The sequence below is a fragment of the Arachis hypogaea genome, chromosome 14 (genome assembly GCF_003086295.3).
Source record: "Arachis hypogaea cultivar Tifrunner chromosome 14, arahy.Tifrunner.gnm2.J5K5, whole genome shotgun sequence".
In the NCBI taxonomy this organism is placed as follows: Eukaryota; Viridiplantae; Streptophyta; class Magnoliopsida; order Fabales; family Fabaceae; genus Arachis; species Arachis hypogaea.
The window spans coordinates 127,096,231-127,121,884 of NC_092049.1; the positions used below are offsets into that span (position 1 = coordinate 127,096,231).

Below are 25,654 nucleotides of genomic sequence, written 5' to 3' on the forward strand. Positions count from 1 at the left end.
ATATTAAATAATTTGATATTTATTTTTATCAAATTAATTAATTAATATATTGAAATGAATAAATAAAACAAATAAAAAATATCTTCAAAATATGACACATCAACGAAGAAATTTGATTTTAGTTATATATATAGTAGAATAATATATAGATAATACAGCGAGAACTTGCCTTATTTAACATTCATTAATTATCGTAATAATTAATAAATACTAAATAAGGCAAGTTATAGCTGTTTTTGGTTAATTTTCTTTTGTTACTAAACATTTTCCTTACTTTATATATAGATAAACATATGGACAAGTTGTTTCATACTTTCAAGTAGCTAATTAATAAGATGAAGGCCTTTCATTGTGTTCTGATTATTCTCCTTGTTTTCTCTATTGGCATTGGTATGTTTAAGTTATCTAATAGGCCACGTTTAATTTTTCTTATCTTCTATGTGCATGTTTCACGATATAAGATTGTTTGTCTTTTATTTTTTAAAAGAATAATTTTACGTGTTATATTTTATATTGTTACAAAAAATCTAGGTTTATTTATTTTTTCAAAAAGATGGAAATTCATTCTCTAAAAATATAATATTTTATAATTTTTTTCAAAATATATGGAAAGTGATTTTTTTTAGATGAAAAAGAATTTCCAAAAAAAAAAAGTTAAAAGAATTAAGGATGTGTTTGTAGTTTGATTATATTTTGCAAAAAAATAAGAGTAATTACTCAAATCGATCTTTAAAATATTTAAAATTAGATATTTTAGTCCTTTAGATTTTAAAATATACAAAACAGTTTTAAATATTCATTTCTATTCTATGAAGCACGGATACTTCGTTGAGTTGCCGTGCCTGCGTGTCGGACACATTTTGGACACGACATTCATCAACACGCGTGTCTGCTGTGTCCAACCGTGTCTTAATAAAAAATAAAAAATTTTTCTCCGGACACGTCTGGACACACCTAAATATCATCACGTGTCAGTGTGTTCATTCTTATTCTTAACATATATTCTTAAAATAAATTTAGATATAGCATATATTATTATTTATTAAAACAAAAAATATTTTAAATACTTGATATAATTAAAATAAGACATTAAAAATAATAAAAAATTTAATTTATATTTTAATATCAATAAAATATCAAAACATCATTACGATTTATCTAAAAAATACTTTATATTTTATATGTATGCGTGTTCCCGTGTCATGTAAGATTTTAAAATTTTCCTGTCGACGTGTCTCGTGTCGTGTCGTGTCCCGTGTCCGTATCAGTGTCCGTACATCATAGTTTCTATTAGATAATACAGTCTCTTTCCATTAATTACTGACGATAACTACTGACGTAAAATGTTAACTTAGACATGTGATTATTAGTGACTAATAAAAAAGGACTGTATTTTTTAATAAAAATAAACATTAGAAATTATTTTATGTATTTTAAAACCTGAAAAATTAAAGTGTCTGATTTTAAAAATTTAAGAAACTAATTTGGCTGGTCAAAACATAATCTGACAATCTGATTCTTTTCATGCAGTTGAAATGATTTAAAATTTGATTTTAATAAGAATTTCTCTTTGATTTTCCCCAAACAAAAACTAACTGATTTTATTTCAATTCTGATTAATTCATAAAAAATAGGGTGAAAAGTGATTTTTTAACACAAATCTTTTTTTAATTAAAACTGAAAAAAAAACACATTATAAGTTTCTATTTGTTTATGTTAATTTAGATTGTACATCCAAGTATGCAGTACTAATTATTTTATGTGTTCGATGTGTATACGTAGGAAATGAAAGGCTAATGAAAGTAACAGAGGCAGCCTCAAACCATTGTTCACAGATACACCCAAATGCGCAATGTGTAGGACGTCAGTGCGAAGATTCATGCAAAAAACAATATGGAAATACAGCAAGTGGATTTTGCGTTGGCGACAAATGTCTGTGTGTACACTCACTTCCATGTTAGGATTTGTAGTCCTATGTTTGCAACATGTTCCCTTACAATACATGTTTGAATAAGAGAAAATGAAAAGCTTAATATATATATAAATAAATGATGTTTCTATTAATATCAATTTTATTTACTTTTCTATCTTTTTTATAAGGTTAAAGAATATTATGAGTAAACCTATTTAAGCTTTGTTATGAGTAAAGAATGTTATAAGGTAATTTTCTTTGTTAAGACTTCGTTATTGTTTGGTATTACATGACCGATTGGATAAGAATAAACCTATCTAAGGATAAAGGGGAATATTAATTATCTAAAATTTCTTGTGGTGCCTAGTGTCATTCAAAGTCGGTCAGCATCTTTTAAGGTAGTCCGACACAGACGTTGTCCTTCGGTTGGTAGTCATCAGAAGATGTTTGGGTTCGGCTATTGTTTGGTGTATATCCCTCAATAGTCAAAATAGTGCGATTTGATTTGCTTCAAAAACATACCAATTGTGGTTTTTAATATACCGATTTCCATTAAAATAAAAATTAAAGTTTGATATATAAAATAATTTTATACGTACTGTTATGTCAACAAAAGTAACTAATTTTATGTTGACTACATAAATAATTATTTAAAAAAAATATAATTAAATAATTACGTAAAATATTTTATATCGTTTATATAACAAAATTATTTAAAAATACAATTATTTATAATATGGGCAAAAATATTTGATCCATCACTTTATAATTCGATATTTATTGTGCATTATGAGTTATAACTCGGCCTTAATTATCATTTATTCTATGCTTGTAACCGACACCTTTATTACCGATTTAATGACCATCATTTTCATCTTAATGACCAAATGGTTATAACATGAATATCATTCATCAACTCTATGCCTATAAAAGGCACCAATTTCTATATCACCACAGACAATACATGATAAGTTCTATTTCATGTCTTACATTCTATATTCATAGAATTATTCTTATACCTCTTAAACACTTACTGACTTGAGCGTCGGAGTGTCTTTTGTAGGTACCCACTCCCTTGTTCTCTCATTGCCGACGTATACCTCATCTTGACGGAGAGCTTACAAGCATTCACCGGCGGACGAGTTATACACTGGCCAACCTCAGCAAGAACAATTGGCACCCACCGTGGGGCCGGTAAACTAATTTCCTGCTCCACCGAATAGATTCAAAGAATTTGAATTATATTCAAATACTTGAATCAATTTTCAAATAACATTTACACATTTTAGCAATTTATGTATTCTATTTTTTTATTTCTCATCCTCTATTCAAAACTCAGTTTCATAAGGCCAAATAATATTTATTGAGGATTTTACAAACAATTCATTTAGAATAATGAAATGACTATTAACACTAATCTTTAATTTGTTATACTTTCTATCAATAATTCGAAACCTAAAAATATGCACTTCAAACTCCTAAAAATTTAAATAAACCAATGTATGTCACCTACAAAATTTTTTTAATTTCATGTTCTTTAATTACTGGTCATGTTCTATCTTTTTTATTTTTGACCAAAAGTAAGAAGAATACAAAACCTGCTATATAGTCGCTTATAATTTTGCTTTCAGCTCTTGGGATCATCTACTACACAGTAGCCTCATCTCTTACATTTTTTTTATCTATTGTTATGAGTGTGTTGATAAAACCTCTCTCTATCATTGTCATTTTAAATTTAAACATACCATGATTCATTTTTTGTATTAGCTATTCTTATCCATGTGTCACACTTGTCAAATATATTTTGTTCTCTATACTCCAGTTATGCAAAGACTTTTTTATACTCAAAATATTCCTAAATAATTATTATTCAAGTTTCATTAAATTTGCTTTCTATACTTCAAAATCAAGGTCTGCAAATTTATAAAAAAAAAATTTAAAAGTCATTCTTAAAGTTTAATAAATTACAACATTAAATTAAAAGCATATTTAATTTAAATTTATATATGAATTCATTCATCACACATGAACAAATTTCAAACATATCATTATGGCATTATAATTTCCATACCATCATGCTAATTTTTTTTTCATGAATTATATTTATTTTTATTATTATCTATATAATTAGATGAATCCAAGTCTCGAATGTAATTGAATTCTTTCAAAACTCATAATAAAATTTTCCAATAACATTATATAAATTCAATCTCTATTATTTGTTTTATTATCAATACTTCATTCTTTTTTTACTACATTTATAAATTTAAATATATTTTTGCATGAACTTAAATTTAAAATTGAATTATTCAAAAATAATCCTAATTGCTCTATGTCATTTGATTGATTATATAATTTTTATTCTCTAGCAATATATAACTATTGCACTATTTATTTTATTAAATTTTATGTTACTATTGATTTAACACAAAAAATTAAGCAAAAATACGTGCAAACATTCAAAATTTACTATTATTGCATGAGGAATATTCCTCGTCATATTGTACTGCTAAAAATATTATACTAAATGTATCATTCAATGACTGTTATCTTATTACTTTATTATCAAATTAAAGCATACCCTACAAAACAAAATTCAGATATTCGCATTTGACATGTATGACACTCATATATATCTTCTTCTCTACAATTATCAACTTTCAAGGTATATTTTTCTACTTTGAACTCTTTTACTTTTACAATATATATTATTCAATATATGTAGCGACTTTGTACATATTCATTTTCTTAATTTATCTTATTCATATCATATGACATTCACTACAAATTGTAAATATTCAATAACTAATTGCTTTGACTGAGAAATTCCTCAATAACCTATTGTGGGTCGGAAAAATTCCCAAGACAATTAACCATTATATCCTCGGATCATATAATCAATTCCGCCAATGGATATCTATTTCTAAATTTTTCAGATCACATACAATCAAATGCTAAAATTGTTCTTAAGTGGAAAAGTATCTCCCACACAACTATCATGATTGAATGACTCTTATCACTCAATTATTTTTTGAATAAGTTCCGACATAATAACCCAACTAAACTTGGGGGCTCACCATATCATTATTCACTTATCTTTTAGCCGAGTTATAACTCATTTTATTTTCTAAGCTTAGCCTGGATCATATGATCGGCAGACAAAGCTTGAGGCTGTGATCCGTCACCTTATAACTCGGTCTTTATTGTGCATTATGAGTTAAAACTCGGCCTTAATTATCATTCATTCTTTACTTGTAACTGACACCTTTATTACCGACTTAATGACCATTATTTCCATCTTAATGACCAAACGGTTATAACATGAATTTCATTCATTAACTCTATGCCTATAAAAGGCACCAATTTCTATATCACCATAGACAATACATGATAAGTTCTATTTCATGTCTTACATTCTATAATCATAGAATTATTATAAACACAATACATGATAAGTTCTATATTATGTCTTACATTCTATATTCATAGAATTATTACACACAACACATGATAACTTCTATTTCATGTCTTACATTCTATATTCATAGAATTATTCTTATACCCCTTAAACACTTACTGACTTGAGTGTCAGAGTGTCTTTTACATGTATTGGTGCGCAGAATTGAACTCCGCACAACTGAACCGGTAAGTGCACCGGGTCGTCCAAGTAATACCTCAGATGAGTGAGGGTCGAATCCCACGGAGATTGTCGGCTTGAACAAGTAATGACTATCTTGTAAATCTTAGTTAGGCGATTAGAAAAGATGGTTGTTTGTTGAAAGCATAAACGAATAGTAAAAAAACGAAATACCAGATTGATGTGAAAACAGTGATAAAGATTCATTTAAGGCTTCGAAGATGCTATTTCTTTTCGGATTAACTTTTCTTGGTGTCTACTTCAATAACGAATGATTTATTCAATAGCCGCCGTAAGTGACTAACTCGTGTCCTCTCATCAAGTTAATCTCTTCTAAACCACAGTAGTCCACAATATTCGAGTAACTCTTCTCCTCTCATCAAGTTGACTCATGGCTTCTCACTGTAGCTGAAGATGAAGCTCTAAACAATCCACTCTCCTTCGCGATCCTACTCAAAATGCCACAGATAAGGTCGAATCTTCCAGATCAGAGAGTGCTGCTTTTCTGACTCTAGCCTTAGCGCCACAGAGACCTCAGTAACCCAAGGTCAACAGGATTTCATGTCACGTATCCAAAGTTGTCTAGGTACTCTCTTGAAATCCGCAATGCATTCTCTAGCTTTAGTTCAATACTATCCGGGTCAGGACTCGCACGAAACCTATATAGAACAAGGATGAATGTCACAGTTCATCCCCCAATTCATTGAGATTGAAGAACGAGAATGCATAAGAGAATAGAATCAGACATATTGAAATAGAAACAGTAATATTATTAACCCATGAGAATCAGCAGAGCTCCTAACCCTAACCTAGGAGGTTAAGTTGCTCATAGTTTACAGAAAATAGTAATGTAATTCAAAAATAGTGTGGGAGAGCTCCCTAAACACGGGTGATCTTCTCCTTTAAATACTAATATAATAACTAGAGATTACAGAATTAAGATAGACTGGACTATTGGTGCGAAAATCTACTTATTGGGCCCACTAGGTGAGTGTTTGGGCTGACCTTGGGGTGAATCCACGTGCTGGGACTCCTCTTGGGGTGTTGGACACTAGGCTTGCTCCCTTTTGGGCGTCCAAATGCCATCTTCGTCCTTCTGGGGCGTTTATATTTTACGCCAGGAAGAGGGTCAGATGGGCATTCAACGTCCATTTTGGACCATCATTTCTAAAGATAAGTATAGACCATTATATATTGTTGGAAAGCCCTGGATGTTAGCTCTCCAATGCCGTTAAGAGCTTGTCATTTGGATCTCGGTAGCTCCAGATATACTCGTTTGAATGCATGGAGGTTAGAATTTAGTAGCATTTGCAGTTCTTTCTCTGTCTCTGAATTAGGCTTTTCCAAGACTTACCAGAATCACCCAAAAATCACCTAAAAACATTAGAAAACAAAAAAACTCAAAATAGTATCCAAAAAGTGATTTTTGCACTAAAACCTACTAAAACTTGATAAAACTTAACAAAACATAACCAAAAACACTAAGAAAACAGTACTAAAAAGTGTATAAAATATCCGCTCATCAGAACACCAAACTTAAACTGTTGCTTGTCCCCAAGCAACCAAAAACAAGATAGGATAAAGAAGAGAAGAATACAATAAATCTCAGAGCTCTCAATGAAGCTTAGCTCCAATTATTGGAATGGGGCACTTAGCTTCTTGATTTTTGAATAGGTTTGGCACCTCACTTTCTCTTGAAACTCAAAAGTATTGGCATCTCTTAGAACTAGAATCCGGATGATATTATGTGATTCTCCTAGTTTACCTTTTCTTGATTCTTGACCCATAGCTTCTTTTGGTGCTTTGCACCTTTTTTTTAGCCTAGCCATGACCCTAACCGTTTTGTTTTCTAATATTACCACTGGATACATAAACCCCACAGGCACTTAACTAGGTGAACCTAATTGGATTATGATTCAGCTTTGCTAGAATCCCCAAACAGTGGTACGACCCATAGTTCTTAGGCGTACTCTTTTTTTTTTTTTTTGCTTTGGATCACGACTTTAACTGCTCAGTCTTAAACTTTTCACTTGACACCTTCACACCACAAAGCAGGAAAGCAGCTCATTTGAAGTTTTTAGGCCTTATTTTCAACCATTCTAACCATTGATGCTCAAAGCCTTGGACCCAGGCTCTCCTTTTTCTTTCTTTTGAGCTTTTGGATTTTTCTTTTGCTTTTTTTCCTTTCTTTCTTTTCTTTTTCTTTCCGCTTTTTGCTTTTTCTGCTGTTTCTTTTGCTTTAAGAATCATTTTTTTTATTTTTTAGAGATTCAGTAATACTTCTCCAAATTCATTTTTCTTTAAGAGCCAATACACTTAACTTCACTATCAAATGTGCACAGTTAATTCATACATTCAGAAAAAAATAATTAGAGATAAGTCATGATATACTTGAAAATTATGCACTCACTACTTCTAAAAAATTTTCTTTTAAGCTTGATGGAGATACCTTGGATATTTTATAACCAAAATAAATGACAAGTGAAAGAAGGATTTTCGTCGGTTAGGAATTTTCACAAAATAATTCCGTTGCAAGTATAGTCCCAACCAACAAACAACCTTCAATCAAAGTTTTAATTTGTTTGTCACAAGTACAAACCCCAATAAAAACTGAGAGTATTTAAACCTCAGGTCGTCTCACAAGGAATTGCAATGAAGTGCTCAATTATTGGCTATGAAGGAACAATGGGGGTTTGATTTGGTGATTGACAAAAAAAGTAAATAATAAGAAATTAAATGACAATTAACTAATAAAGGAAAGGAAAAAACTCTTGACTAAGGCATAGGAATTGGGATCACCATCCTTGTCTACAAACTATATATTGACAATTATGAGGGACCAACCCATCAAGTCTACTTCTATGTTTGAAGTAAGTCAAATAGGTTTGATCAACATCAACCCATAAGTCCTAACCTAACTATTAATTGACTTAGTAGTAGGCTAGTGTCAATGGGTATCAAATTGATCAACAAGGGACCCAAATCACTAATCAATTAGACCCAATGACTCAAGGTCACTCAATTCCCTTAGCCTAGGCCAAGAGTAAAGAAAACTACTCTATAACTAGTGAAAATATTTTATCAAACACCTAGAGTGCAACAAAAGTAAACATCATAAATTGCAAGAATTAATGAAACCCATAACTAACACAACAAAGAAATCAACAATAGCAATTAAGATAAACATAAAAAGACATGGAAACATAAAATTGCATTAGAGAAAATAAAAATCCAACAAGGGTTCATGAAAGTGAAAATAGCAACAAAAAGGAATTAATAAGGTCACATGCTGCTTGTCACGCGTACGCATGGGTTACGCGTACGCATCGCCTGGCAGATTTCCTTCCCATGCGCACGCATGGACCACGTACACGCGTCGCTGGGCAAATTACCAAATTCTCATTTCTTCATGAATTCTCCATCTTGCATGCTTTTCTCCTTATAAGCCTAAAATTAATCAACAAACATATCAAGGCATCAAATCAAATTAAAGTGAATTAGATTTAGCTATTTTAAGGCCTAAAAAACATGTTTTCATTCATTAAGCATAACTTAGGGAGAATTATAAAAACCATGCTATTTCATTGAATAAATATGAGATAAGTTGATAAAATTTCCTAAATTAAGCACAAGAGAAATCACAAAATTGGAGTTTATCAACAAGTAAATAAAACTAGAAAAGACATGACAAGTGATCGTGAAATAAAACAGAAAACAAAGAACAAAACAGAAAAATAATCAGGGAGAAAAGGGGTCTCAACAACCTCGGTGACGGCAGCTGCTGCTCCCTCAAGAGAATCCAACGGAGCGTTTCAGCTCCTCAATGTCATGCCTTTGCCTCCACTGCACCTCCATCAGTCTTCTCTGATCTTCCCTCATTTCATGGAGGATAGTGGCGTGCTCCTTGTGCTCCACCCTCAGCTGCTCTATATTCGAACTCAGCTCTCCTATTGAGGTATTCAGTTGATCCCAGTAGTCATTAGGAGAAAAAATACATCCCTTGAGGTATCTCAGGAATTTCTAGAGGCGGCTGCACAGGCTCTTGCTGTGGCTCTCTTACATGCTCTACCCTTCTCTTAGTGATGAGCTTGTCCTCCTCAATAGGGATGTCTCCTTCTATGATAATTCTAGCTGAATTGCATAAGTGACAAATAAGGTGGGGAAAAGCCAGCCTTGCTAGGGTGGGAGGCTTGTTAGCTATCTTGTACAATTCTTGAGGTATCACCTCATGCACTTTCATTTCATTCCCAATCATGATGCAATGAATCATGACGGCTCGGTCAATGGTCACTTCGGACCGGTTGCTAGTGGGAATGATAGAGCGTTGGATGAATTCCAACCATCCTCTAGCTACAGGCTTGAGGTTAAGCCTCTTTAGTTGGGAAGGGTTGCCTTGAGCATCCCTCTTCCCCTAAGCTCCTTCCATATAGATGTCTAAAAGTACTTGATCCAGCCTCTGATCGAAATTGACTCTGCTAGTGCAAGAATGTGGGTCTCCTTGCATTTGTGGTAATTGGAGCGTGATCCTTACAATTTTCGGGCTAAAATCCAAGAGCCGCTCTCGGACCATGGTGCGCCAATTTTTGGGATGTGGGTTCACACTAGTATCATGCTTTTTGGTGACCCAATCATTAGCATAAAACTCTTGCACCATTAAGATTCCAACTTCCGGGATAGGATTGGTTAGGACTTCCCAATCTCTTCTCTGGATTTCTTGTTGGATATCCGGGTACTTCATCCCTTTTTAGTCTAAAAGGGACCTCGGGGATAACCTTTTTGTGCCTCACCACTTCATAGAAGTTGTCTTGATGAGCCTTGGTGAGGAATTTCTCCATTTCCCAAGATTCAAAAGCGGAGGCAGTAGCTGATGAGCGGATAATTTATACGCTTTTTGGCATTGTTTTTACATAGTTTTCAGTATGATTTAGTTAGTTTTTAGTATACTTTTATTAGTTTTTAATTAAAAATCACATTTCTGTACTTTACTATGAGTTTGTATGTTTTTCTGTGATTTCAGGTAATTTCTGGCAGAAATTGAGGGACCTGAGCAAAAATCAGATTCAGAGGTTGAAGAAGGACTGCAGATGCTGTTGGATTCTGACCTCCCTGCACTCAAAGTGGATTTTCTGGAGCTACAAAACTTCAAATGGCGCGCTTCTAATTGCGTTGGAAAGTAGACATCCAGGTATTTCCAATAATATATAATAGTTCATACTTTGAATAAGGATTGACGACGTAAACTGGCGTTCAACGCCAGTTCCATGCTGCATTCTGGAGTCAAACGCCAGAAACAAGTTGCAAAGTGGAGTTCAACGCCAGAAACACATTACAAACTGGCGTTCAACTCCAAGAATGACCTCTCCACGTGTAAACTTCAAGCTCAGCCCAAGCACACACTAAGTAGGCCCCGGAAGTAGATTTCTGCATCAATTACTTATTTCTGTAAACCCTAGTAGCTAGTCTAGTATATATAGGACATTTTACTATTGTATTAGACATCTTGGGACGTTTAGTTCTTAGATCATGGGGGCTGGCCATTCGGCCATGCCTGAACCTTTTACTTATGTATTTTTCAACGGTAGAGTTTCTACACACCATAGATTAAGATGTGGAGCTCTGCTGTTCCTCAAGGATTAATGCAAAGTACTACTGTTTTTCTATTCAATTCAACTTATTCCGCTTCTAAGATATTCATTCACACTTCAACATGAATGTGATGATCGTGACAAAGTCATCATCATTCCCCTATGAACGCGTGCCTGACAACCACTTCCGTTCTACCTTAGATTGAATGGATATCTCTTGAATATCTAATACAGGGGACCGAGTCCGAGATATTAGTGTCTTCGTGGTATAAGTTAGAACCCATGGATGGCCATTCCTGAGATCCGAAAAGTCTAAACCTTGTCTGTGGTATTCCGAGTAGGATCTGGGAAGGGATGGCTATGACGAGCTTCAAACTCGCGAGTGCTGGGCGTAGTGACAGACGCAAAAGGATAGTAAATCCTATTCCAGTATGATCGAGAACCGTCAGATGATTAGCCATGCAGTGACAGCGCATTGGACCATTTTCACAGGAGGATGGGATGTAGCCATTGACAACGGTGATGCCCTACATAAAGCTTTCCATGGAAAGGAGTAGAATTAATTGGATGAAGATAGCAGGAAAGCAGAGATCAGAGGGACGAAAGCATCTCTATACGCTTATCTAAAATTCTCACCAATGAATTACATAAGTACCACTATCTTATTTTATATTTTATTTAATTTTCATCCACTATAATTTCTTAAAACAATTTAATCCGCCTGACTGAGGTTTACAAGGTGACCATAGCTTGCTTCAAGCCGACAATCTCCGTGGGATCGACCCTTACTCACGTAAGGTTTATTACTTGGACGACCCAGTGCACTTGTTGGTTAGTTGTACGAAGTTGTGATACAGATATAAGATCATGAACGTGCGTACTGAGTTTTTAGCGCCGTTACCAAGGAATGGAATGATCACGATTTCGCACACCAGTAGCCTTTCCCTTCCTCTTTCTTGAGGTTTCACCAGTCTTTGGTGTCATACTTAGGGATGGTAGAAGTCAAAAAGTAAAGCTTTTGTAACACCAAAATTAAGAATTTTACTCGTCCTCGAGCAAATAGTGGGAGAAAAAGAGAGAGTAGTAGAAGAATGAACATAAAAGAGAGAGAAGGGAGGGTTTTGTGGGACCCAAGAGGCCTCAAAAACTTGAATGGCCCTGCCCCTATGTGAGCGTTGAATGCCCAAGGCACTGCCATCCTGGTGTTCAACGCCTGCTCCTCTCCCTCAAGGGCATTGAATTCCCATGCTGTTCCTTAGTAGGCATTTGAACGCCCAGAGCTTCCCTTCCTGGCATTCAACGCTAGGTCTTAGGTCCCTGTAGGACGTTGAATGCCCTTGTTACCCCCAGGGTGGCATTCAATGCCAGGTCTCTGCTCCTGTGGGGTGTTGAACACCGTTGTTGCCCCTGGGTGGTGTTTCAATGCCAGCTAGGGGTCTTTCCAGGGTGTTCTGCTCATCCTCTTTCACTGTATTTGTCTCTGTTCTAAGTATTGTACATGATCACAAACATTAAAAAGAAAAGGAAATAGCTATGAAAATAAACTAATATAACTAAAATAGAAATAAACTCAAAGAAAGAAAAGCAGAAATACTCTAATCATGGTTGGGTTGCCTCCCAACAAGCGCTTCTTTACCATCACTAGCTTGACAGACAGCTCCTTTATAGAGGTAGATAGTCATAGAGGAATAAATCCTTACTCCTCAATGGGAACTTCCTTCCTGTGCTCTCATGGATTAGCTTAATGTGCTCAAGAGACAGGATCCTGTTCACTGCATGAGGCAGGACTGGGCTTGCAGGGAATACTACCCTCATCCCTGGTGAGAAGCCTTCAGTAGGGATATTTTTATTTTTCCAACCCCTAGGCATCTTCCTTTTAGGGCCTTCCTCCTTGGTGGATTGTGTACATCCAATTCCAAACTTACGTTTGGTCTTAGGAGGGATTGAATTGGTTTCAATCAAGGGGGAGGCTTAGATACTGAATGCTACATGCAAGTACCTCCCTTGTCATGGAGGTAGTAGAGGTTTAAAAACCTTGAACAACCTCAGTGCTATTTTTCCTCTCTCAACATCTATCAGGGCTCTTTTAGTGGCTAGGAATGGTTTTCCTGGAATGATGGAGTCAATTGCATCCTCTCCCATGTCAGAGCGTACAGGGAAGAAGAGCTCTCCAACCTTTACCAGTACGTTCTCTGCTAGCCTATGTGATTGCCTTAAAGACTGGTCAGCCAATTGCAGGGTGATCCTTGTTGGTTGTGCTTCTTGTGTTTCCAGCTTCTTCATCACGGATGGAGGTATCAGATTTAAACTTAAGCCAAGATCATACAGGACTTTGTCAAAAGTGATCTTTCCAATAGTACATAGAATCTGAAAGCTCGCTGTGCCTGGCATCTTCTTTGGTAGCTCATTCTGAATTAGTTTACTGTACTTTTCAGTAAGTACCTCTAATTCATCTCCCTCTAGGGCCTTCTTTTCAGGTGTAAGCTCCTTATGAGTGCATTAGAGAGAGGCATTTGCTCTAGGACCTCAGCAATAGGAGTATTGACTTGCAGCTTCTTAGCGTCTTCCAAGAACTGTGAGTGATGCTCATCCTTGGTCTCCTTTTGCTCTTCCTGAGGATGTGATACTTCAGGCTCTCTTCCTACAAGAGGGGTGTGTAACAGCGTTCTTCCAGCCTCTGGTGGAACCTTTTCATCTTTTAGTTCCTCAACAGTGTGTATCTCCCAAACATCATAGAGGGACTCGCTCTCCTTCTGCCTGAAGGTCTGAACATCTGTCATTAGCTTAGTTAATCTCTGTGAGGGAGAGTACCTGTTCAAGAATTTGTTAACAATCTTATCCCAAGTGAGAACAATTCCTCTGGGTTCAATATTCCACCATTTTTTTGCTTGATCCCTTAGAGCAAATAGGAAGAGTTTTAGCCTGAGGATTTCAGGGTCCATTCCATTGGCCTCTACAGTATCACAGAACTGTAGGAAGTCAGAGATGAATTTACTGGGGTCTTTTTGTGGGTGTCCATAAAACTGGAACCGTTGCTGCATTAGCATGATCAGGTCTATGTTGACCTTAAAGTCATTTAAGTCAATAGGAGGTGCACTATTACTCCTTCTATAGAAGTTAGGAGTGTGAAATGTATAGGAGCCCAGTGTATTCCTCTTCGGATCCATAGTGACTTTGGTGTTCCTGCATACACAAATAGGAGACAAAAAAAATGAGAGTCTCTATGTCACAGTATAGAGAACTCCCAGTGAGATACCCAAAAAGAAAGAGAACAAGAATTAAAATTATAAAATTTTCTTTTTTTAAGTATAAATTCAAAAATAAATAAAGAAAATAGAAAAAGGTAATTAAGAATTTTGAAAAATTTGAAAAAATTAAAAAGAAAGGAGTTTAAAAATGTTTGAAATTCAAAAAGAAAGAGAAAACACTAACTGAGCACCAAACCTTAAATTTAAAATTTAAATTTAAATAAAAAAATCAAATAACTAGAATCAAGGAAAAGATAAATAAGATATGATTTGAAAATTTAAAGATTTGAATTTCAAAATACTCAACTTCTAAAATTTGAATTTTTAAAAAAATGATAAGATATCAAAATTCAAAAATTAAGGAAAAGATAAATAAGATAAATATTTAAAAAATAATTTTAATTCAAAATTTCAAAAATTTAAAAGAAATGATTTTTTAAAAATTTTTGAAATTCAAAGAGAAAAAGAAAACAATAAAGGGACGCCAAACTTAAAATTAAAACAAGATAAAACAAACAAGTAACTAATTAAGATTTAAAAAGAAAGATAAAAGATTTGATTTTGAAAATTTTAAAATTCAAAAAGAGAAAGTCAAACAAAAGATTTGAAATTCGAATTTAAAAAGAAAGAATCAAACAAGATAAGATAAGATTAAAAAATTTAAAGCTTAAAAGATTTGAAATTTTGAAATTTTAAAATCAAAACAAGATAACTAGACTTTAAAAATTTGAAATTAAAAGAAAGATACGATAAAGATTTAAAAATTTAAAGTTTAAAGATTTTGAATTTTAAATTTGAAATTTTAAAATCAAAACTAGATAACTAAAATAAGATTTGAAAAGATAACAAGAAAGTTTAAAATTTGAATTTTGAATTTTTAAAATTTGAAAAAATAGAAAGACAAACACTAAAAGATACCAAACTTAAAATTTTATAAATCAATTAACTAGGATTTCGAAAATTTGGAAAGAAAAACACAAAAGGACACCAAACTTAAAAATTTTAAGATCAAACAAAAGAAAATAACAAGAACAGTTTGAATACTACGAAGACCACTCAAGGAAAATTTTTGAAATTTTAAGAAAAGAAAGACACAAAAGACACAAAACTTAAAAATTTTTGAAATCAAACAAGAAAAATTATCAAGAAAATTTCGAATATCAAGAAAGAAAACAAGAATAATTTTGAACATTCAAAGAAAAAATGAACACAAAAAGGGACACCAAACTTAAAAACTGACACAAGACTCAAAAAAAGATAAAGATTACTAAAGAAAAGAAAAGGTTTTGAAAAGTTTTTGTCAAACTCAAACAATCCCCGACAACTGCGCCAAAAACTTGGTGCGTAGAATTGAACTTCGCACAACTGAACCAGCAAGTGCACTGGGTCGTCCAAGTAATACCTCAGGTGAGTGAGGATCGAATCCCATAGAGATTGTCGGATTGAGTAAGCAATGGCTATCTTGTAAATCTTAGTCAGGCGATTAGAAAAGATAATTGTTTGTTGAAAGCATAAACAAATAGTAAAATGATGAATACCATATTGATGTGAAAACAGTGATAAAGAATCAGTTAAGGCTTCGGAGATGCTATTTCTTTCCGGATTAACTTTTCTTAATGTCTACTTCAATAACGAATGATTCATTCAATGGCAGCCGTAAGTGGCTAACTCATGTCCTCTCATCAAGTTAATCTCTTCTAAATCATAGCAGTCCATCATATCCGAGTAACTCATGTCCTCTCATCAAGTTGACTCATGGCTTCTCACTGTAGCCGAAGATGAAGCTCTAAGCAATCTACTCCCTTTGGCGATCCTACTCAAAATGCCACAGACAAGGTCGGATCTTCCGGATCAGAGAGTGCTGCTTTTCTGACTCTAGCCTTAGCGCCATAGAGACCTCAGTAACCCACGGTCAACCGGATTTTATGTCACGTATCCAAAGTTGCCCAGGTACTCTCTTGGAATCCGCAATGCATTCTCTAGCTTTAGTTTAATGCTATCCGGGCCAGGACTTGCACGGAACCCATGTAGAACAAGGTTGAATGTCTCGGTTCACACCCAATTCATTGAGATTGAAGAATGAGAACGCATAAAAGAATAGAATCAGACATATTGAAATAGAAACAGTAATATTATTAACCCATGAGAATCAGCAGAGCTCCTAACCCTAACTTAGGAGGTTTAGTTGTTCATAGCTCATAGGAAATAGTAATGTAATTCGAAAATAGTGTGGGAGAGCTCCCTAAACATGGGTGATCTTCTCCTTTAAATACTAATCTAATAACCAGAGATTACAGAATTAAGATAGACTGGACTTTTGGTGTGAAAATTCACTTCTTGGGCCCGCTAGGTGAGTGTTTGGGCTGAGCTTGGGGTGAATCCACGTGCTGGGACTCCTCTTGGGGTGTTGGACGCTAGGCTTGCTCCCTTTTGGGCATCCAAACGCCATCATGGTCCTTCTAGGGCATTTAAACGCTAGACAGGGGGTTAGATGGGCGTTCGACACCCATTTTGGGTCATTATTTCCAAAGATAAGTATGGACCACTATATATTGCTGAAAAGTCCTGAATGTTAGCTCTCCAACGCCATTGAGAGCGCGTCATTTCGACCTCTGTAGCTCCAGATATGCTCGTTTGAATGCGCGAAGGTTAGAATTTGACAGCATCTGCTGTCCTTTCTATGTGTCTGAATCAGGCTTTTCCAAAACTTGCTAGAATCACCCAAAAATCACCTAAAAATATAGAAAAAACACAAAAACTCAAATTAGTATCCAAAAAGTGATTTTTTCACTAAAACTTGATAAAACTTAACAAAACATAACCAAAAACACTAAGAAAACAATACTAAAAAGTGTATAAAATATCCGCTCATCAGGTACCCACCCCCTTATTCTCTCATTGCCGACGTATACCTCATCTTGATGGAGAGCTTACAAGCATTCACCGGCGGACGAGTTATACACTGGCCAACCTTAGCAAGAACAATACTCATTCTAAAATTATAATATTCGTTATGATGAACTATTGAAGTATAAGAATAGAGCCGGGGATAAACAAAACATGACATGCATTGTGATAGTGTTTTTAGGCAAGCATGCTTATCTAGTAATAAAACAATTTTGCATGCTTATCAAGTAACAAAAACAAATCACATGAGAGAGAGAGAGAGAGAGAGAGAGGTGGGAAAATATAGGGAAGAGTAGAATTATGCACCTATATCATCATAGGAAGGATTCTAGGATTTGGAACCGAAAAGAGTATCAGCGATGAGAGAGTAAGTCTTTTTTATCTTTGTAGACAATTTATCAAAAGATATTTTAAAGAGGAAATTGTATAACTTATTCAATTGGACATGACGAATAAATAACATATCTTTCACAAAAACATAATGACGGTCATAGTTATATATCTGTTCGCCTTCACAAGATATACCACAAAGGAAGTTGTGTTAAAGACAATTGCGGAGATGAATCATTTTTTACTGAAAGGAAAGGATGTATTTGTGGGAGAGGCAAAATACAGAAAAATAATAACATGAAGAATTATAAACCAATTGCAGAAAATCCAATTAGAAGACATATTGAGAGTGGAAAATCACAACGTGAAAGTAGGCAAAGCTGGATGGGGCCATTCCAAAACACTAGCAAAGGCCTACAACAAGTAGGGTCTGACTAGGGCGGGATTCTAATGCATGAGCATCTTTCCTATCTTTTTCTAGTGAATTTACATTTAATTTGTTGAGTTTAATCAAGAATTAATTATCTTTTAGCCACTATGGATGCTACTTTGAGTCTTGATAAACTCTGTTTATTTTAGGTAGCATTCGGCTGGATTTGATGGAGTTTCTGCAGAAGAGGAGATAACCAGCGAGGAGCAATGTGTACGCGCACCTGACGCGTGCGCGTACCTGACGCGTACGCGTGACACACAAAAAATACCATCGACGCGTACGCGTGACATGCGCTACATGTAGAAAACGCAGAAAACGCTGATTATTTAATTAATTCTGAGTTAAAATTTATTTTTATTTTAAAAATAGGAAAAGATATTATTTTAGTTTTAGAAATTAGATTTTAAATTAATTAGGATTAGATATAAAAGAGAAAAGAAACTTCTCTTCTAGGGACCCCAAGATTATTCCATCTCATCCCAAAATTCACAGTTTACCAGAATCCTAGTTTTCACTCTGAACCATGAGTAACTAAACCTCCACTATTAAGGTTAGGAGCTCTATCTAATTGTATGGATTGATTCTATTGTTTTTGTATTTTAATTCATGTACTGATTTATAATTTAAGAATTGTTTTCGTTCTTCATCTTATGAATTTGGGTGGAACGGAAGTATGACCCTCTTTCTAATTGAGTTCTTGTATAACTTGGAAAAGCTCTTTACTTGAACAACAGCTTGAAAACAATTTCTCCTAAATTTTAATTATCTGGACTTAACGGGATACGTGACATATAATCCTCTTATTTTTGGGTAATTAGGATTTTTGTGGCATAATAACTAGAATTAAACTTCACCCCCTAATTGGAATTAATCGACCAAGGAATTGGCAGTTGATGAAAGTTAGAGGAGACTAGAAAGGTCTAAGGAATTAGGGTCTAGTCATATATAGTTGGCCATGAATTAATTCTTGCATGATTAAAATAAATTAATAAAAAAAGTCAATCCGGAAAATAGATAACTCTGAAGCCTTAACTGCCTTCTCCATATTTTATTCCCAACTTATTTACTTGCCTGTCTTCTGATATTTTGAATTTACTGTTTAATGCTTTTGAACTCTCAACACTATTTTCTGCTTGTCTAACTAAGTAAATTAATTAACTATTGTTGCTTAGTCCCTCAATCCTCGTGGGATCAACCTTCACTCACCTGAGGTATTACTTGGTACGACCCGGTGCACTTGCCGGTTAGTTTGTGGGTTATAAATTTTGCACCAAGTTTTTGGCGCCGACTATTAGTTGTTTGATAGCTTAGATTAGGCGTTTTAATTTTAATTTTATTAAAATTTTGCTTTAGTATTTTTGAAAAAAATCAAATAAATAATCTAATACTAATATTTTTCTTAGTTTTTGAAATTAAGTTTGGTGTCTCCTGGTTATTTCTATTTCAATTTTTTCTGTTTATTTTTCTTGTTAATTTCGAATTTTTCTGTCCTAGTTTTGCCTACAAATTTCGAAATTTATTTATTTATTCTATTTAGTATTTTTATTTTAATTTTTTACACAGGTTACCTCACTGGAAATTCTCTGCACTCTGACGTAGAGAGTTTCGTCTTTCCTTGTCTTCTGTCTGTTTATGTGCAGGAATAGAGACAAGGAACCCCTCTTAGATTTTGATCCTGAACCTGAAAGGACTTTCAGGTGACGTTTGCAACAAACAAGACTTTACAAGGCTGCAGAATCCACTATGGATCCTAATAATGTTGCTAATGCCAATGTGGCAAATCTGAATGGGAATGAGCAACAAAGGAGAGTGCTTGGCTCTTACTCTGCTCCTACTACAGATCTTTATGGAAAAAGCATTGTGGTGCCTCCTATAGCTGCGAACAACTTTGTGTTGAAGCCACAATTGGTCACCCTGGTGCAACAAAATTGCTAGTATCATGGTCTTTCCCACGAAGACCCAAATCAATTTATTTCTAATTTTCTGCAGATTTGTGATACTGTGAAGACAAATGGAGTGAATCCTGAGGTGTACAAACTCATGCTCTTCCCATTTGCTCTAAGGGATGGAGCAAAGCTATGGCTAGATTCCCAACCCAAGGAGAGTTTGGATACTTGGGACAAGGTTGTTACTGAGTTTCTTACTAAATTTTTCCCACCAAAGAAGCTGACTAAGCTTAGGATGGAGGTTCAAACCTTCAGGCAGAAGGATAGTGAAACTCTTTATGAAGCTTGGGAGAGGTACAAGCTACTGACTAGGCAATGTCCTTCGGACATGTTCTCCAAATGGACCCAACTAGATATCTTTTATGAAGGTTTAGGTGAAATGTCCAAGATGTGCTTAGATAATTCTGCAGGTGGTTCATTGCACAAGAAGAAGACACCGGAGGAGACTATTGAGCTTATTGAGTTGGTTGCTAGCAACCAATATTTATACTCATCTAACAGGAATCCTATGAACTGAGAGACTTCTCAGAAGAGAGGTATGTTGGAAATGGAAGCTGTTGATGCTATTCTTGCTCAGAATAAGCTTATGTCTTAGCAAATAAATTTACTTACTCAGCAAATGGGTGGCATGCAAGTCTCAGCTATCAACACCCAAAATCTACCTCAAGAGGTCTCTTATGACATGACAGGTAATTTTGTACAAAATGAGAATTATGATTATGCTCAATCTTTTTCTGAACAGGTAAATTACATGGGGAGTGGTCCTAGAAACCCCAATAATGATCCATACTCTAAGACATACAATCTTGGGTGGATGGACCAACCTCAGAGATCTCAGAATTTCAACAATAATTCTCAGGGCGGTTTCCGACAGAACAATAATAATAACCGCCAATTTCAGTCTCATCAACAACAACCACCTCAGCAGACAAACTCTCAATCCCAACAAGATTCTAATTGGGAGATGATGAGGAGTTTTATGCAGGAAACCAGAGCCTCCATTAGAAACTTAGAGGTGCAAATGGGCCAATTGAGTAAGCAAATACCTGAGAGGTCTGCAAATACAATTCAAAACTTGGAGATTCAGATGGGTCAATTAGTCACAAAAGTTAATAAAATTGATAAGAGGACCATTAATAGCCTTCCTGGTAACACAATTCCAAATCCAAGAGGGGAATGCAAGGCTCTTAACTTGATAAGTGGACAAGTGGCAAGTATGGAAGCACAAGTTAATGAGGAGCCAGTTGAAAAAGAAGCTCCAGAGGAGAAGAAGGAAGAAGTAGAGCACGTCCCTCCAAAGCGTGCGGACAACCCATTCCCAGACTCTCTTGACACTTATCCTACATTGCCAAAGGCTCCTGAGTACAAGCCTAAAATGCCATATCCTCAGAGACTTCAAAAGGAGACCAAGGACGAGTAGTTTTCAAAGTTCTTGGAAGTCTTCAGAAAGTTACAAATCAATATTCCTTTTATTGAGATTTTGGAGCAAATGCCTCTCTATGTCATTCATGAAGGAATTGTTGTCAAATAAGAAGCCTTTAAAGGGAGATGAGACAGTGGTCCTGACTAAGGAATGTAGTGCCATAATTCAGAATCACTTGCCAAGGAAGATGCCAGATCCAGGGAGCTTTCAAATTCCATGCACCATTGGGAGCACAACCTTTGAGAAAGCGTTATGTGATCTGGGAGCAAGCATCAATTTAATGCCCTTGTCTGTGATGAAGAAGCTGCAAATCCAAGAGGCACAACCCACAAGGATAGCATTACAGATGGCAGACAAATCTATAAAGCCTGCATACAGATTAGTGGAGAATATCTTGGTCAAAGTGGGTAAGTTCTTCCTCCCAGCAGATTTTGTGATTCTTGACACAAGGGAGGATAAGAATGCCTCTATAATTCTAGGAAGACCATTCTTAGCCACTGGAAGAGCTCTGATTGATGTAGAAGTGGGTGAATTAGTGCTTAGAGTGCATGATGAGCAACTAGTCTTTCATGTCTTCAAAGATATAAATTCAACAGGTGAAGAAGAGAGGTGCATGCAGACTAAGCTTATTGATCCAAACCTTCAACAACCCGCTGATGACGGACAGCAGAATCTACAGCTTAAACCTCCTTTGGTGACAATCAATAAATTTCTCCTGAAATCAAACCTAAGTTTGGTGTTGGGAATGCATCATCCACCAAGGAGGAGGTTTCCAAAAAGAGGAAAATACCCAGGGGATGGAGAAACAAAAAGATCCCCACTGAAGGTTTCTCCCCAGGAATGAAAGTGGTGTTGACTAGCAATCCAGTGTGGACTTATACAGTAAACAGAATCCTCTCTCTGAAGCATATTGAGCTAATTTATGGAGACATAGGAAAGAAGTTCAAAGTAAGGGGTGAAGAGCTGAGCCCCTATGATCCTCCTCCTTAGAGGAGCTGACCGTCAAGCTAGTGACGGTAAAGAAGCGCTTGTCGGGAGGCAACTTGATAATTTCGTATCCTTAGTTATTTTTCGTAGTAGTGCTTTTCTTACTTATTTGTTTTTTATTGAGTTTTTACTATTTTTCCTTCATTTTACGTGTGTTCTGATCATTAAGCTATTTTAGAACAGGAACCGAACTCTTCGAAAAAAAAAGGCCGAAAGTTGCGCTGGAGTTGTGCAAGAACTATGCCTCACGCGCCAACTCACCCACGCGTATACATCCCAGACGCGTACGCGTCACTCTAGTTCTCGGCAATCCACGCGGGAGCGCACATGGCGCGCACGCATGCCTTGAAAAATCGACGTAAATGGGTGCATGGCCGAAAGTTGTGCTGGTCTCGTGCTGGTACTGTGCTAGCCGTGCAACTCAATCCACGCGTCCGCGTCCCTGACGCATACGCGTCACCCTCACCATGTGGCCACCCACGCGTACGCATGTTGTGCGCATACGCGTCGATCGCGCCGCATCACTTACCCAGCGTGCTACCCTGTTTTCATTCTCTCTCCCTTCCAAATCCTAATTCTCTCTTGTTCTTTTATCCTTTTATTCTTCTTTTATCATAATATTGTTTTTTCCGTGTGTCTTTTTATGTCCCTATCTGTCTTCAGTTCTTCTTTGCTTGAGGACAAGCAAACCTTTAAGTTTGGTGTTGACGCTTCACTTATGGCTTTTCTGTTTATTTTTATGGTACCAAAGGGAGGCGAATCATCTTCACTGAGGAGCATAGCCTGAAGAATAAAATGGCCACTAGGATAACTGAGGTGGTTGAATTCCTTTCATTCTATATTCCTTCTCGCCCTTACTATGTTATGTTCCGATTTTTCTGCTGTTTTGTTTTAGTTATTGCATGATCCTTTGTCATTTCAATAGTTTATTTTGCTATTTTTTTATTCTGTTATTTGCTTTAATGTTGAAAGGTATCTCATGTATTGCACACTGAGTTTGAAATCAAAAAGAAAGAAGAAAAAGGGGATGTAATGCATGAGAAATTGAGTTTATTTTTTTAGAGTAGTCTCAGTTAATCAAATATGGTGGTGTTATTTGTGATTCTGAATGCATGACATAAACCGTGCATGTTTGAATTTGAATCAAGGAATGTTGACGTATAAGGAAAAGGAATCTAGAAAAGTATTATGAATTTTCTGAAATTAGTGACAGTTAATCCTTGAAGCAAAAGAAACAGCAAAAAAAAGAGGATATAAAAGCAAAGTCCAAGGCTCTAAGCATCAATGACTAGGGAGGTCAGACATGATTAAAAGCTTAAAGAGTTGTTTCCCTAGTCATATGCTTGTGGTGTTCTTGTGTCAAGTAATCCTTGAGACAGAACATTTAGAGTCGAGATCAATTGCAATTAGTAGAGTATGCCAAAGGCTTTGAGCACCACTGTCTGGGAGTAGCTGAAAAAAAAATCAAAACTTTAAAAGAGCTCCCCAGTTAAGTGCTTGTGGTGTTCTTGTGTCAATTAACCCTTGAGATAGAACATTTAAAGTCACAGCCAGGCTCAAGGTGCAAAGCACCAGTTAATTGAGAATTAAGGGATATCTGCTGTGTTCAAGGATTTAACTGAGGTATAAAGATCAAGGAACTCATAATATGATCCGGATTCTAATTCCGAATGACATTAACATCCTTCTGATTCAAAGGAGAGTGAGATGCCAAAACTATTCAGGATTGCAGTTGTAAACCCCACTGTAAGAAGAGACATGAGCTTAATTGAACTCTCATTCTCATGCAAATTCACATCCTAAGTCTATATTAGTTTTGGTTGCTTGAGGATGACCAACAATTCAAGTTTGGTGTTGTGATGCATGAGCATCTTTCCTATCTTTTTCTAGTGAATTTGCATTTAATTTGTTGAGTTTAATCAAGAATTAGTTGTCTTTTAGTCACTATGGATGCTACTTTGAGTCTTGATAAACTCTGTTTATTTTAGGTAGCATTCAGCTGGATTTGATGGAGTTTCTGCAGAAGAGGAGATAACCAGCGAGGAGCGACGCGTACGCGCACCTGACGCGTGCGCGTGATTTGGAGATTTGCACAGCAATGCGTGCGCGTACCTGACGCGTACGCATGACACGCGAAGAATACCATCGACGCGTACGCGTGACTGACGCGTACACGTGACATGCGCCACGTGCAGAAAATGCTGATTATTTAATTAATTTTGATTTAAACTTTATTTTTATTTTTAAAATAGGAAAAGTTATTATTTTAGTTTTAGAAATTAGGTTTTAAATTAATTAGGATTAGATATAAAAGAGAAAAGAAACTTCTCTTCTGGGGACCCCAACATTATTCCATCTCATCCCAAAATTCACAGTTTACCAAAATCCTAGTTTTCACTTTGAACCATGAGTAACTAAACCTCCACTGTTAAGGTTAGGAGCTCTGTCTAATTGTATAGATTGATTCTATTATTTTTGTATTTTAATTCATGTACTGATTTATAATTTAACAATTGTTTTTGTTCTTCATCTTATGAATTTGGGTAGAACGGAAATATGACCCTCTTTCTAATTGAGTTCTTGTATAACTTGGAAAAGCTCTTTATTGGAACAACAGCTTGAAAATAATTTCTCCTAAATTTTAATTATTTGGGCTTAACAGGATACGTGACATATAATCCTCTTATTTTTGGGTAATTAGGATTTTTGTGGCATAATAACTAGAATTAAACTTCACCCCCTAATTGGAATTAATTGACCAAGGAATTGGCAGTTGATGAAAGTTAGAGGAGACTAGAAAGGTCTAAGGAATTAGGGTCTAGTCACATATAGTTAGCCATGAATTAAATCTTGCATGATTAAAATAAATTAATAAGAAAAGTCAATCCGGAAAATAGATAATTCTGAAGCCTTAACTGCCTTCTCCATATTTTATTCCTAACTTATTTACTTGCCTGTCTTCTGATATTTTGAATTTACTGTTTAATGCTTTTGAACTCTCATCACTATTTTCTGCTTGTCTAACTAAGTAAATTAATCAACCATTGTTGCCTAGTCCCTCAATCCTCGTGGAATCGATCCTCACTCACCTGAGGTATTACTTTGTACGACCCGGTGCACTTGCCGGTTAGTTTGTGGGTTATAAATTCCGCACCAGATTCCTATCGGGGCGGGGCAGGGTCGGATTTAGGGTGTATCTACCCCTACCCACCCCAATGTATATAAATAAAATATATAATTTAAATA

General features: G+C 35.4%; 1 long non-coding RNA gene across 1 annotated transcript; it reads left to right on the plus strand.

Moving 5' to 3' along the window:
* Nucleotides 1-309: 309 nt before the first annotated feature.
* On the plus strand, nucleotides 310-2,070 carry LOC112740613 (uncharacterized). Its single transcript, XR_003171251.2, has 2 exons — nucleotides 310-390; nucleotides 1,783-2,070. It is a non-coding gene; the product is annotated as an uncharacterized lncRNA (long non-coding RNA).
* The last annotated feature ends 23,584 nt before the right edge of the window (nucleotides 2,071-25,654 follow it).